This window comes from Anolis sagrei, chromosome 3 (assembly GCF_037176765.1).
Source record: "Anolis sagrei isolate rAnoSag1 chromosome 3, rAnoSag1.mat, whole genome shotgun sequence".
In the NCBI taxonomy this organism is placed as follows: Eukaryota; Metazoa; Chordata; class Lepidosauria; order Squamata; family Dactyloidae; genus Anolis; species Anolis sagrei.
This window is the reverse complement of record NC_090023.1, coordinates 262,275,666-262,292,010: the sequence shown is the minus strand read 5'-3', so window position 1 is coordinate 262,292,010 and position 16,345 is coordinate 262,275,666. Positions and strand designations below refer to the sequence as shown.

General features: G+C 41.7%; 1 protein-coding gene across 5 annotated transcripts in view; it reads left to right on the top strand.

Moving 5' to 3' along the window:
* FAM131A (family with sequence similarity 131 member A) overlaps positions 1–16,345 on the top strand; it is a 101,410-nt gene that overhangs the window by 48,239 nt on the left and 36,826 nt on the right. The window contains exon 1 of one of the 5 annotated variants that reach the window (XM_060767396.2): positions 6,053–6,146. The exons of the other annotated variants lie outside the window; for them this stretch is intronic. The gene's annotated coding sequence lies outside the window, so the exon portion shown is untranslated. Of the gene's footprint in view, positions 1–6,052; positions 6,147–16,345 lie in introns of those variants that run through there. 5 annotated transcript variants of the gene reach the window in all.

Genomic DNA, 16,345 nt, shown 5'->3' with positions numbered 1-16,345 from the left:
CTTAGCCATCTAAAAGATAATATCAAAAACTGATTACAATTTTTATGGCTAGGATACAGGTTCCAACTGTGCTTCCCTTTACCGTATATCTTGATTAATTACCCCTTTAAACCCCCCATCCCACCCACCCACCCTTCCCACCATCTTCCCACCTCCCTCCCATCCCCATCTGGGTTTACTTAAATCAGTACATTGATTTAATTGTCTGGAAGGCCTGATTTAAAGTTCTGTACCTATCTTTTCCTTCTGTTTTGTCGATTAAACAAGACCATTTCCTAAACCAATCTTGTCTTGACTGAATATTCAAATATTTATTTTTCTTTTCATAGATGAAATCATATTCAGAGAGATAAAACCACCAGGTTTTCAGGTCCAACCTTGTTTTATCTTTCTAACCTCTGGTGACTGTGGCATGTATAGCGGCTATCCTAAATTTCAATATATCTGACCATTCGTTGTTCCCCTCCTTTACCTCTATGGTGAGGGACAGAAATCGAGCTTTATTCCAATTTAGTTTTTGCTCTATTATTTCCTCTATTACTTCTCCAACAGTATTATAATATTTTTGGATTTCAGAGCAGTCCCACCACATGTGTGAAAAAGTACCAGTCTCCCCGCATTTATGCCAGCATTTGTTAGAAATGTTTTTCATACAGTTCCTCATGTTGTGGTGACCCCCAACCATAAACTTATTTTCATTGCTACTTCATAACTGTAATTTTGCTACTGTTATGAATCTTAATGTAAATGTCTGATATGCAGGATGTATTTACATTTACTGGACAAAATTTGGCACAAATATCAAATACAGCCAAATTTAAATACTGGTGGGCTGGTGGTGGGGGTTGATTTTTGTCATTTGGGAATTGTAGACAGAACTCCCATGAGCAACAGAAAATACTGGAAGGGTTTGCTGGGCTTTGACCTTGAGTTTTGGAGTTATAGTTCACCTACATCCAGATAGTACTGTGGACTCAAACAATGATGGATCTGGACCAAACTTGGCACAAATCCTCAAAATGCCTAAATGTGGACACTGGTGGAGTTTGGGGGAAATAGACCTTGACATTTGGAAGTTGTAGTTGCTTGGATTAATAGTTCACCTACAATCAAAGAGCCCCTTGAACACCACCAACGAAAGAATTGGACCGAACTTCCCACACAGAAACCCCATGACCAACAGAAAATACTATGTTTTCTGATAGGCTTTGGTGACCCCTCTGACACCCCCTCATGACCCCCCCCCCCCCGGAGTCCCAACCTCTAGGTTGAGAAACACTACTCTGGAGGTTCCTCCCAAAATCTCACAATGCACAGCAGTGGTCCTCTATCTTGTATTTCAGTGGCTTTGAGTGTCCACGTATTCTAGATCTTCTAGCTGTCCCACTTTTTGAGCTGCTTTTAAAACTGGGTTGTTGTAGGTTTTTTGGTCTATAAGGCCATATTCTAGAAGCATTCTCTCCTGACATTTCACCTCACTACCTCTGAGGATGTCTGTCATAGATGCAAGCAAAATGTCAGGAGAGAACGCTTCTAGAACATGGCCATACAGCCTGAAAAACCTTCAACAACCCAGTGATTCTGGACATGAAAGCCTCCAACAATACACAGCTTTTAAAATGTACTGGCTTCTCTCTCCCCGCCCGCTTTTTCTCCATTTGTCCTCAGCTTATTGCAGTTGCTGCAGACTGAGTTCAAAATAGTTTGCACCAAACTCAGCAGGTGGGAGAAGATAGGATTAAATAATATCCTTGCCAGGAGGCTCAAGGAAAATCAGCTTGTGTCTCCTTTGGTTTGGTCATCTTGACCACATTCTGATAATGCTCAGCCACATGTTTCCTGGTTTTCATTGGTAAAATGCTGGAGGGTATGCTTTTGCTTGAATTATGAGTGTCTGCCGCCCAGCTCTTTATTGTTTTAGTGTTTTCTCTAGTGCCACGTCTATATCTGATTAAATCTAATTCTTTTTGGACTGCTTTATTGTGCCTTGCTAATGTGAATTGTGGTTTGTGTTCCTTTGGAATTTGTAGGGCAATTAGAAAAGAGAGATATCTAAATCACTCTGTCCTCAACAGCCCTGCTCAGATCTTGCAAACTCGGAGACATGGTTTCTTCCTTGGAATCAATCCATTTGTAATGTGGTCTTCCTGTTTCCCTACTGTGTTCTCCCTTGTAAAACGTTATACTATTTTAGTGAGTCAAGTCTTCTCATGATGTGGGCAAAGCATGACAGTCTAAGGCAGTTTTCTGAACTTGGGGTTCGGGCAAGGGGGTGTCAGGGAGGTCATCAAAGACCATCAGAAAACACATATTTATAATGGTCTTAGGAACCCCTTTGGCAGAGAAAGCTGAAGATCTCTCTGCCTATCCTCTTCCTTTTTGGAAACAGATGGCAAATACTCATTGTTTGAGTCCACAGTGCTCTCTGGATGTAGGTGAACTACAACTCCACCAAACCCTTCCAGTATTTTCTGTTGGTCATGGGAGTTCTGTGTGCCAAGTTTGGTTCAGTTCCATTGTTGATGGAGTTCAGAATTCTCTTGGATTGTAAATTAACTATAAATCCCAGAAACTATAAATCCCAAATGTCAAAATCAACTCCCCAACCTCATTTTGATGTTATGAGGTGTTTGTTCCAAATTTGGTCCTGATCTATTGTTGTGTGGGTTCATAGTGCTCTTTGGAGGTAAGTGAACTACATCTCTCCTAAATAACTGTCAATTCCTCCTAAATCCCTCCAGTATTTTCTCTTGGTCATGTGAAGTTCTGTGTGCCAAGTTTGGTTCAATTCCATCGTTGTTGGAGTTCAAGGAATTATTTTATTGTAGGTGAACTATAAATCCCAACAACTACAACTTCCAAATGTCAATGTCTATTTCCCTTAAACTCCACTAGTGTCCACATTTGGGCATATTGAGTATTTTGCCAAGTTTGGTCCAGTGAATAAAAATACATCCTGCATATCAGATATTTACATTGCAGTTCGTAACAGTAGCAAAATTACAGTTATGAAGTAATAATTTTATGGTTGGTGGTCACCACAATGTGAGGAACTGTATTAAGGGGTCAAGGCATCAGGAAGGTTGAGAAACACTAAGGAGACCTCTATATTGTTTGGCAGCACTTTAACTGCCATAGCTCAATTCGATAGCATCATAGGAGATGGACTATTACATTCAGCCTTCCCAGGAGTGCTGACACTTCACCAAACTACAACTCTTATTATTCCATAGCATTGAACTAAAGTGGTGTCAAACTGTATTAATTATGCAGTGAAGATGAACCCTAAGTTTAGTCATCTTGCTTCTAGGAGGAGTTCAGGAGAGTCCAGGAATTTTCTAGGTTTTCCAAGCTGGTTCTGTGATAACATCTGGCAGAGGCCATTCAGTTTAATAGTGTTTAGTATTGTTTATAGTTTCCTTTTCCCATGCTAAGTTCAGGAACATATCATCTGTGTGTAAGGAGGCTACACAGCAATCTGAGTTCTGGAAAGAAATCCAAAACAATTCTGGTCCCAAGCATTTTGAATAAGGGATGCGCCACCTGTGCAGGCTAATCTCCCACCTCACAGAAAGCTCAGAGGACAGGATCAGGATCCAAAATGGCCCTAAGAGATTAGAGAGAAAGACCAAAACTAACAAAATGAGTCTCCGCAGGGGAAAATAAATGATACTACACTTTGGTAATAAAAATGAAATACACAGTTATTGGATGTATGGCTTGAAAACAGTCCACGTGAAAGGGATCTAGGAGACTTAATAGACCACAAGCTGAACATGACTCAATAGTGTGATGCACCAGCTAAAAAAGGCAATGTGATTCCAGGCTGCATCAACTGGAGTCTAGTGTCTATATCTAGAGGTGTCACACTGTATTCTGCTTTGGTCAGACCTCATCTGAAATAACCCTGTGTTTGGTTCTGGGTATTAAAATGCAAGAAGGATATGGGCAAACTAGAATGTGTCCGGAGAAGGGAGACCAAAATGGTCAGAGGTCTGGAAGCCAAGCTCTGCAAGGAACGCCTTAAGAAGCTGGATATGTTTATAAAATCATAGAATCATAGAGTTGGAAGTGACCTCGTGGGCCATCCAGTCCAACTGTAGGAGCTCAGCCGATTGGGGTTGTTGCAGTGCCTCAAGACGAGGATTATGGTTATGTTCAATTTCCTTCAGAGCAGGACCCTTCAGAGATTTTCATGTTGGATTTTAATGTAGATTCTCGGGATTGTGAGTGAAGAAGAGGGCACAGAAGAATCTGCAGAGAAAAGGGATTCTGGGATTGTTAGTTCTCAAGGTAGAATGGTTTCCAGACAGTCTGTTGGGAACCAGTTTGGGTTGCTAGATAAGGAAAGTGAAAGGAATGTGTTAACGAGCAACTGGGAGGAATCAACCTTTGATAGAAGGGGTCAAATCTGTCAAGATCGCCACCTACAAGGGGGAGTGGGAAGGTCTGTCAGGATAAGGGAAAAGAGGAATTTGAAGGAGAGTTCTCAAGGGAATCGGAATGCATTTTGTGTAGATCTTTTTGAATAAATATAGGGTTTTCACAGCTTTGCCTTCAGTGAGCGCAACGTCAGTTACCAGTCAAGTCTTGTATATATGTCATGTCAAGATTCATGGAACTCTCTGCTCAAGACTCATGTTCAAGTTGCTGTTGGTGAATGTTTTCCTGTGTAATTCTTCTGTGGATCTTGGATCTGTGCAACCTTGTTTCCTGGCTTTTCAAGAGACTTTGGACATTATCCTATGTGGGTTTTAAGGATTATGCATTCGTGGATTTTGCTGTGGAATTAAGTATCAACTCTGCTCTGTTTGATGGACTATATTTGCTGACCTGCTGGGTTAGATGGTTTTTAGACTTTCTTATACAATCTTTTACTTGCCTTTCTCACCTTTTTTTATATACTGCTTGCATTTATTCAATAAACTGTTTATTTGCTAAAGAATTTGGAGTGTTTGTGGGTTCAAAGGTGTGCTTCCAGCCTTGGTGTGTGACACAAAACCCCTGCCAAGAAGCAGGAAAATTGCATTCAAAGCACCCCCAACAGATGTCCATCCAGCCTCTGTTTCAAAACCTTCAAAGAAAGAGCCCCCACTACACTTGGGGGCAGAGAGTTCCACTACTGAACAGCTCTCACAGTCAGGAAGTTCTTCCTTATGTTCAGGTGGAATCTCCTTTCCTGTAGTTTGAAGCCATTGCTCCGTGTCCTAGTTTCCAGGACGGCAGACTAGGACCTCCTCCCTGTGACTTCCTCTCACATATTTATACATGGCTATCATGTCTCCTCTCAGTTTTCTCTTCTTCAGGCTAAACATGCCCAGCTCTTTAAGCTGCTCCTCATAGGGCTTGTTCTCCAGACCCTTGATCATTTTAGTCACCCTCTTCTGGACACATTCCAGCTTGTCAACATCTTCCTTCAATTGTGGTGCTCAGAATTAGACACAGTATTCCAAATGTTTAGCTTGGAGAAAAGAAAGCTGAGAAGGGACATGAGAGCTATGTTTACATTTTTAGAAGGATGCCACATTGAGGACAGGGCAAGCTTGTTTTCTGCTGCTGTGGAGACTAGGACACAATGGAGCTGTAGATTCACAGTGCAGGAAAAGAGATTGGATATAAACATTAGGAAGCACTTCTTGACCTGTTAGAACTTTTGACAGTAGAATATGCTGAATGGGAGTCCAGCAGAGGTTTTTAAGCAGAGGCAGAATGGCCATCTGCCAGGAATGCTTTGACTGTGTCTTCCTGCATGGCAGAAAGAGGTTGGACTGAATGGCCCTTGGGGTCTCTTTTAACTCTAGGATTCTATGAGTTTATGCTCCACCTATGCTACTTGATGGGAAGCTAGATCTCCACCCTTGGCCCCTTTCTTGGCCCTTCTTCCCCTCTGCCATCCATCTGCTTGCTAACCCTTCCACGGTCTCCTCCTCCGTGGTTCCCTCCGTTATCATCATCGTCCCTCCCGTCCTGCGCTGACGTCAGTACAAAGCCAGGCCTGTATCCTGGGAGAAATCAGTCCATGGTGACTGGTTGCCATGGATATACACCTTGTTGCAAGCTCCAAGTCCACCAGAACTGCTTCCTAAGTAAAGCAAACCCAGGCTGGGAGCTGCTGCTGGAGTGGATGGGGGAATCGGAAAGGGCCGGTAAGAATCTGGGCAGGAGTATCCCCCATCCCATTTATTTTTATGCTTTTCTTGGGACCTCTTGTTGCAACACAGGGACAGGGGTAATCTATTTGGAAATGCAATGCATGCTTCAAGTGAGCTTCAAAATCAGCCGACAGACAAATCCCTTGCTGGATCTGTTGTATCATATGTGCATTGGAGGAATGGGGTGGAAGAGAAGGTTACGGGTTGCCTCTTTGTGCGTAACATAAACTGTTAGCTAGATCTGGAGAGACCTTTTCCAATCTGCCAATTCCTCGTTGCATTGTTGGCTTTATTGCATGGAAGTGATTGCCTTGGACAAGGTGCCCAAGAGACTTTGCTGCCTGAGGCAGAGAACAAGATGAATCCCAGAGGAGGGCAAAACGAGAGCAGTGCTCTCTCAACCTTTGAAATTTTTCCTTCGGTTCCTAAGTTTTTAGAATTGAAGAGAGTGAGATGTCAAAAATCATTCACACTGAGGAGTCTTTTATTGTGTTGTTGAAGGCTTTCATGGCTAGAATCACTGGGTTGTTGTGTGTTTTCAGGGCTGTATGGCCATATTCCAGAAGCATTCTCTCCTGATGTTTCGTCTGCATCTATGACAGGCATCCTCAGAGGTTGTGTGGTCTGTTGGAAACTAGGAAAATTGGGTTTATATATCTGTGTTTATATATTTCTCCCACCCTGGACATTCCACAGATATATAAACCAAATTTTCTTAGTTTCCAACAGAACTCACAGCCTCTGAGGATGCCTGCCATAGATCCAGGCAAAATGTCAGGAGGGAATGCTTCTTGAACATGGTCATACAACCCAGGAAACACACAACAATCCAACCTTGGTCCTTGTGCCAGTCTTGTGGACGCAAGTATTTTATTTTCTCTGTTCCTGTTCCCTTGATTGCTTTGCTTGCCCATAATTTTTGGATGTCTAATCTATAAATTTAAACAGTCCATTGAAGTTTTCAATTACTGTAATGCCAGCAGTTTGAGGACTCAAGGAAAAATGCATTCCTTCTTATTTGGGAGGCAGCACTTTCACTTTGCTTCTCCCTGTAGCAACCTTTCCTCATATGAAGTTTCAGAAGCAGCTGAACTTGCACTTGGATTTTGCTTAGTGGGTGCAAGAAAGTCAACTACCTTTCAATAGAGAGGAACGGTTGAGGCTGGGCACTTATAGCTGCCTCCGCCTAACACTCTTCTGCCTGAGATGTTTGCCTTACTCTGCCTTGCAGCACTCAAGTAGCCTTTATTATAAACTTGAAGAGATGTTGAGCATGTCTATTGGGTAACGGGAAGAAATGTTGTGTGCCTTGAATCCTTTGTGACTTATGGCAACCGTAAGGGGCTTCCTTGGTAAGATTTGCTCAGAGAGAGCTTATGGATCACAACTATGAGATGAATGTGTGGGTTCTAGCCATTCTCCTCTTAACACACTTTTCTTCATGTTTCGTATTTCCTTGTGCATCTCTGACTTTTCCCAAATGGATAAACAACAACAATCCGGCATGCTGAAAGGGTTTCGCTCATACCGCTGCTATCTGTAGAAGTTTAAAGAAACCAAAGCAGTAGTTATCCATCTTTGTTGTCGTGTCTAATTTGCTTGGAGCTTTTAGTACTCATAGAAGAGTGTTGTAAGAGGATAAATGGGATGAAAAGCCATAAGGTACTTTGCATGTTGAAAGCCCTAAGGAAATAATTAGTAGGTAGCAGGAAAAAAATCAAACTAAAATAAAAAGCATTATAATGACAGGCGATGTAAGCACAGATTTACTATATGAATTGCATATTGCTATTTTTTCCAATGTGATGTAGAAGGGATGGAGCTCAGGGATATATATATATATATATATATATATATATATATATATATATATATAATATTATAAAGGGTCCAGTGCTTTTAGGATTCTGTAGGTCATGTTCTATGAGTGCTGTACACAGGTCCAAGTTGCAGTATGGCTTTTGTACACAATGGCAATCATATCTACCAGTTCATTGACCATGAATATTGCATTGTTTTGTCTCGAGGTTGCATGATGCAAATGGAAAGCCAATGTAGTGCAGTGATTTAGTGCAAGACTAAGAGTCTAGTAGACCCAGGGTCTGGCTGTCAACTCTGCTATAGTAACACACTGGGAGATCTTGGGTAGGTCACACTCTCTCATCTTCAGAGAAAGTCTATGGCAAACCTCATCTGAATCAATGTTGCCAAGGGTACGGTTGCCATATATCCAAAATTGATTTGAAGGTATACATCTATGAAAGTAGTGTATAACTGCACTTGTAATTTATACTACACAGTACTGTTATAGGATCTTGGCTTTGGCTACGTAAACTACTCTAATTGAGATGAAGAAAGAGTGCACTGTAACATAGTTATTCCCACCTTTTGAACTCATACCCTTCAAAGGTTCAAAGGTTGGTTGCGTGCTGCAAGAGGCACTCCAAGTGGCCAGCTTCCAGTCAAAGGACATTTTGCATAATGCCAATTTTTTAAAGCTTTGTTTGTGTTTTTAAATGCATTTTAATTGTATTTCAACTCACTTCTGACACAATAAATAAATAAATAAATAAATAAATAAATAAATAAATAAGGGATCAAAGGTAAAATTATTATTATTATTTTGGTTGCTTCTACCCCGCCCTTCTCACCCCAGGGGGGACTCAGGACGGCTTACACAAGCAAGGCACAATTCGATACCCGCATTACATAGCAGCAAGAACAACAACATCAGTTAACGACAGCAATTTTAGCAATAACAACAATTAACAGAAACAGTAATTATTATCGGCAAAAACAACCATAAAACCCGGAGACAACCGTGGCTAAGCAGAATGAGAACATGATAAAAATGGCAAAATTTACTAATGATGAACAACACACAAGCTAAGAAAGTCTGCAGCAGTTTGCTTTTTTTTTGAGGCTACTGGGAAGGGCAAGATCCTGCTCTGTATCCACAGAGTCAAGCATACATGACTTGAAAACACTTTCCCACCCAAATAAATCCAAAAAGCGAACCTTGATCTTGATATTGTATTTAATGGCTTTCATTGTACTGTGCTATTTTGGTCGTGTCAGGAGTGACTTGAGAAACTGCAAGTTGCTTCTGGTATGAGAGAATTGGCTGTCTGCAAGGATATTGCCCAGGGGGTGCCCGGATGTTTTGATGTTTTATCACCCCTTTGGGAGGCTTCTCTCGTGTCACTGCATGAGGAGCTGGAGCTGATAGAGAGGGAGCTCATCCGTGCTCTCCCTGGATTCGAACTTGTGACCTGTTGGTCTTCAGTCCTGCTGGCACAGGGGTTTAACCCACTGCGCCACTGGGGACTCCTACTGTGCTATCATAGATAATGGATCCTGATCATCCACAGATGTTGGTAACCAGTTTTTGTAAGCGACCCCGAGTAGTGGTGGGAGAATAATAATAATAATAATAATAATAATAATAATAATAATAATAATAATTGTTATTATCCTGGAACCAAACCCTGGGGCAGATACCAAGGGTCCTCCGTCGATGCAGTTGGCTGCCTCTGAACCCCAGGGACTGGCACTTGGGTGGTGGACACTCTTTCCCATCTTATTACCACTAATATAGGCCAAAGGGCTCTCCTCCCTTCTGTGTGCTGTTTTGAAATGGCAGAGTGTTTTCACAGAGAGATGAATCCATCTGCTATTCAGAGCTGACTACCAGCCCATGAATATTTTGCCACAATTTAACCTTCAATTTCCTTGTTTCATCTTCCTTTCTCTCTGGCTCCCTCCCTCTGACGCCTTCTGTGTTGTCAAAGTATAGATTGTAATCTCCTTGAGGTCAGGGACCTGCCGTTTTATGCTTATGAAACTCTGTAAACGGACGTGGCCATTGACATTATTAAATCCAAGCAGTGCCTGGAACAAAATATTGGAGCATGGGGCGCTTGCGCTTAGTGTGGCAGGCTGCACATCTGCCAGCCATGCCCTTCTCCAAGAAATTCTATTGGATTCCATTCCCTTTCCCGCTTGACTTTTGGACACCCCTCTTCTTTGATCATTCCCAACAGTCAGTCTGCATTACTTAGCTACTGAGTGAGAACATTGAGTCTGCCCTACTGAATTGTTTGAGGTTTTTCCAATTCCATGATTATTCCAGTGCCCTGTTCCACACAGTTCCTACACCAACATCGGATCCATCTAAAGTGTAGTATTAATACAGCTTGACACAACTTTAACTGTTATGGCTCAATGCCAAGGAATCCTGGAAGTTGTACTTCAGTGGAACATACATAGAGACTTCAGGAGACTCCAAACACCTCCATCTTCATTGAGGCCTCCCCTCTCTCCACAAATAGTTGTTTTCATCTGACCATAAAACTTTGTTGTTGTTTTCCAAACCTATTCATGGCTTTGCTCCATGGATGGTGTTGTTTTGGCTATGTAAGCCATCACACTTCCTGCTGAATTTGGGCAGAAAAGTAACTATAGCAGTAATGAGCCCATTAGTGTTAGCACCTGAGGACAACGTGCAAAAAGCAGAAGTTTCATATACAATACAATCCCCATTTCTATGAGGGATGTGTTCTCAGACTTTGCATGGATATGGTAAACCATGGATAATAGTAAATCCTAATGAAACAAAGGACTTCTGGCCCAAGGATACCATAGGGCAGCGTTTCTCCACCTGAGAGTTGGGACCACTGGGGTGTTGCAAGGGGAGTGTCAGAGGGGTTGCCAAAGACAATAAAAAAGCACAGTATTTTGTGTTGGTTATGGGGGTTCTGTGTGGGGAGTTTGGCCCAACTCTATTGTTAGTGAAGTTCAGAATGCCCTTTGATTGTAGGTGAACTATAACTCCGAGCAACTACATCTCCCAATGTCAAGGGCTATGCTTCCCAAACTCCACCAGTGTTTACATTTGGGCATATTGAGTATTCATGCCAAGTTTGGTCCAGATCCATCATTGTTTGAATCCACAGAGCTCTCTGGATGTAGAGGAACTACAACTCCAAAACTCAAGGTCAATGCCTACCAAACCCTTTAGTATTTTGTGTTGGTCATGGGAATTCTGTGTGCCAAATTTGGTTCAATTCCATTGTTGGTGGAGTTCAGAAGGCTCTTTGATTATAGCTTGACTATAAATCCCAGCAACTACAACTCCCAAATGACAAACCCCACCAGTATTCAAATTTGGGTGTATTGGGTATTTGTGCCAAATTTGGTCCAGTGAATGAAAATACATCCTGCATATCAGATATGTACATTACGATTCTTAACAGAAGCAAAATTTTAGTTATGAAGTAGCAATGAAAATAATTTTATGGTTGGAGGTCACCACAACATGAGGAACCGTATTAAGGGGTCGCGGTATTAGGAAGGTTGAGAACCACTGCCATAGGATCACTCTGGAAGACCTAGAAAATGCCCAGAAGACATATTTAGTGAGATATGGATACATGAAACTGCTAAGTCTCACATGTATGCAGTCTCTTCCTGTCTCTTTTCTTACATATGTGTGTGTAAGGACTCAGGCATCCAATCTGTTTTGGGTTATCTAGGAAAGGATTAATTGGCATTAACAATTGAAAGGATTGAGGCTACTTGGCTATGTAACTTCAAGCTTCTCTTCCCTCCTTCTAGCCCTTGTTTTGGATTGTTGTCTTCTTCTTTTTAATCATCTTCTTTTTCAGTAATTTGTCTGCCAGCTCTTGCCTCAACTCTGAAACCCAGATAATTGCGAGAAAGACTTGGATAAGGCCCTCTTGAGACAGAGGAGGGCAAGAAAGGCCAGTTCATGGTTTCTGAGAAGGAAAGAAAAAATAGTAGTCAAAATGAAAAGAGAGAAAAACACAACAGTGGGGAAATAATATAATACAAAGTATGTTTACAAGCAATTTTTAATGCAAGGAAGGATAGGGAACGGTTATGGGTGCATCATTGATCTTTCATAGATAGCAGCGACTATTAGAGTTGCAGAACTTAGAAAGGGAATACAGCGTGAGCCCCATATCTCTGGATGATATGTTATTGGACTTTGTATGGATACACAAAATCACAGATATTAGCTAACCCTATTGAAATGAAGGATTTCTGGCCAAAGAGTACAATAGATTTGTGTGAGGGAAGTAGAAAATGCCTGGAGTCTTTGTAAGCTGAAGCAACAAATGAGCGAAGCCTTGTAAATAAAAGCAAGCTGTGGTTTTAATGGCTGAGAATGACACAAAGCCCTTTCCACTTGCCTCGAGTTCTACTGCATTGAGTCGCCTGTCAAGGGCTGAAATATGCGGTATAAAAGTGAAGCAAATAAATAAATAAATAAATACTGTTGCAACTCAGAGTAAGCTGCACCTTGCTTCCAAATACCACTACACAAGAGCTGTAGTTTTATAGTTTATTAAGGAAAAAATCCAAGCAAAATAAAGAATAAGCATTGCAAAGTTCCAAAGATTTAGGTTAAATGCAGAACATAGTTCCAAAGATCTTCAGGTAAAAACAAGAGGCACAATCCTATAGGCAAAGTTCAAACCAGAGTCCAAGGTACAAGCAATAAAACAATTGCCCCAAGAATCACAATGCAAGAAATCCCAAGTGTGCTGCTTTCCATGCTAAGGTTATTCCATGAAGCTTTCAGGCTAATAAGCTACATTGAACTAACGCTTTCTCCTAGTTTGCAAGAAGCCTAAATACCTTTCTAACATGAAAACAGTATGCTCTCACCAACATGAAAGCATTGCGATGACCTTTCCCTGAGCTGGCTTCTCGTATGCCAGCCAGGCGAGAACTCCGCCTGACCCGCAAATCAAGACGAGCCTGCCGGGTCAGGTCACTGTCAACGCTTTCTGTACTTTCAGTATTAGCGTGGGAAGGAGGCAAATGCCTCCCCACCTGTTCGCTATCTCCTTCATTAAAATTCTTTTCTTCTGAGAACCACTGTGTTGACTCTGCACTGTCTGACTCTGCACTGCCTGTGGCCTCAGAAAAAGACCTAGAAGCATGCCCAGAGATCTGAGCCACAGAAAAAGAGCCAGGAATCTGAATCCTATCATCCTCATCATCAGAGAACATCTCAGCCACAACACCTACTTCCCAAAGTTGAGGATGTGCACCCTTATTTCCTGAATGATGACCCATGGAAATTGGACATTTTGAGCCAGGCTTTGAACTGTGGCAACCCTGTTCTCTGAGGATTTAACATCTATAGCTGCATCTGCACTATAAAATTAAAACAGTTTGACATCACTTTAACTGTCATGGCTCAATGCTATTGAATCTTAGAAGTTGTAGATTTACAACATATCCCTGCGAAAGTGTACTGGTGCCTCACCAAACTATAAATCCCAAGATTTCATAGCATTTGCCTATGGCAGTTAAAGTGATGTGAAATCACATTCATTCTATAGTGTAGATGCATCCTATGACTCTTCAGAACAGAGTTTGAATGTCTGTTAGGGCATTGGGAAAGTCACACTCTCTCAGCCTCATACCCCTCTCTGAACATACCATGTCAAGATAAGTTGTGATAAATTTTATCTTAGTGTATTGCCGAAGGCTTTCACGGCCATAATCACTGGGTTGTTGTAGGTTTTTTTGGGCTATACGGCCATGTTCTAGAGGCATTCTCTCCTGACTTTTCGCCTGCATCTATGGAAAGCATCCTCAGAGGTAGTGAGGTCTGTTGGAACTAGGAAAAAGGGTTTATATATCTGTGAATGACCAGGGTGGGACAAAGGACTCTTGTTTGCTGGAGCTAGGTGTGAATGTTTCAACTGACCACCTTGATTAGCATTTGATGGAAGTGCCTGGGCAATCTTTTGTGTGATTAGATGTCCTTGTTTGTTTCCTCTCCATTGTTTTGCTGTTGTAATTTTAGAGTCTTTTTTAATACCGGTAGCCAGATTTTGTTCATTTTCATGGTTTCCTCCTTCTGTTGAAATTGTCCACATGCTTGTGGATTTCAATGGCTTCTCTGTGTAGTCTGACATGGTGGTTGTTAGAGTGGTCCAGCATTTCTGTGTTCTCAAATAATATGCATTTAACTTAGTGTTGAGTAATTTCAGCTCTGCTAAAACTGTGGGTTTGGGGGCCAGGTGTGTCTAGCTTTCCAGGAGGCCAAACCAGACAGAGATAGGTAGAAGGCAAAAGCAGAGGTTTATTTTCAATGGTGAAAGAGGATGTCAGTGGAGAAAGCACTTTAGAGTTACGGACATAACACAACTGAAAAGAAAGAGCACTTTTATTTCATTTAGCTGCTGTTCAAGAAACTTATGCCAGTTCCTGAGTTGCTCAGAAACTATCCGCACTCTGAGTGGCTCAGGACTCCATCAGATCCAGATGTCATCTTTGGTTGACTCTTGGTGGTGATGGGAAATTCAATAAACTGTCGTTGGAAGAAATGAAGTGTTTTCCATTTAATAGTCTGTCTCCTGGAGGGGCACGATCCGAAAGGAATGTGGTGTGGCATTAGGTAATGATGAGCTTAATGGGCAGACTCCTTGGAAACAGTTGGGTTAGTTTAAAGGACATAATGGGTAATTGGGGAGGATAACTATTCCAATAGATGAGGTTGGCTTGAGGCATGGGAGCTGAGCTGTTCCCACTAATATCTCAGTTAATATCAAGGAAATCTCAAAACGGACCTAGAAACTGCAAATACTTTGTGCTCCCCTCACGTCTCCCAGTTAATTGTGATGGGATTACAGAGATTAGAGGTCTAGGTGTGGTCAGAAAGCTTTCCAGAAACATTTCATAAAAAGGGTTCCTGTGAGGCAAAGGTCATGTGCACTTGCTATGTCTTAGGAAAGCAGCCGTTTCTATTATATATATTTTTATACATTTCATAATTTACGGGTCCGATTTCTCAAAAACATATGGATCGCCATCAGTCACAAAGCGATTTGAAGGCACACAATAACAATACATTTACCTCCCTGGCAGAACATTGGGGGGTTCTTGAGGATAAGAGCCTTTCCTTTTCAGTAACTGCAGTGCTAGAAATTAGGGATTTACTTGGAACAACACTTTTGCACGGAACACTGTTTGCTCATGCCTCAAGGGGGTTTCATGTGGCTAGTTCCTGCCGCTACCAATCAAAGGCATTAGAGTGCTCTTCTAGCTTTCCCAGAAATTGGAATTAACTAGTTACAAATAACAATTTGCTTGCCATTGATTTTTTTTTTTAAACGACACAAGGTGAAACTACAATATGACCCCTGTAGCAACAGGGAATACATTCCTGGACCTTGCAAGGATACACAAAACTGTAGACAATACTGAACCCTAATGAAATGAAGGATCTCTGGTGCAAGAATCCCATAGTCACACTCTAGAAAATACCTAAATGGGACATATTTTGTTGGATGTGGATAAATAGGGGTTTAATAGTTTTGTAAATGTATCATAATGAAGGATAACTTTATTTGCATGTTATCAAGATACTGAGACCCCGAAAGAAGATCTCCAAACCTGTGGCCATGGAAAGCCAAGACTAAGGCAACCTGTTACCCAGAAACCTAATTTGAAGTGTCATTCCATTTAATGGTCCATCTCCTGGAGGGGTTTGGAGAAGATCTCCAAACCTGTGGCCATGGAAATTCAAGACTAAGGCGATCTGTTACCCAGAAACCTAATTTGAACAAACCTCCACAGATGACTTTTAGTCTTGACATACAAGTTTTGCAAGTGCTTACCAGGAGTGGGAGTGGGAGGACATCTCCACTTTGGGCAGTAGACATAATACCCTATCAATGCCTCCACATACCTAACATCCGATCAAGATCGCCCCCAAATGCAGACTCCAAGGAAAAAAGACAAGGTGCAAAATGAACACCCAAGCCCTTCAGGAGCTCTCCAGACAAGCCCATCTTCAAACAGCACTCAAGGACCATCTACCCACAGAACACCCCGAAAATGTTGAGGAACAAACTGAAGATCTCCATCATCACAGCCTGCGAATAAGTTATTGGATACCAGACCAAGAAACATCAATATTGGTTTGACAAAGATGACTAGATCCAACAGCTAATTGACAAGAAAAGGAAAGCCTTTCAGACATGGCAGAGAGACGTCAACTGTGCTGCTAAGAAAAAGATCTACGCCAGTGCAAAAGCTGAGGTCCAAAGAAGGACAAGACAACTCAAGAACAACTGGTGGACAAAGAAGGCTGAAGAGATCCAACACCTGGCAGATACCCATAATTCTCAGGGGGTTTTCAAAGCCAC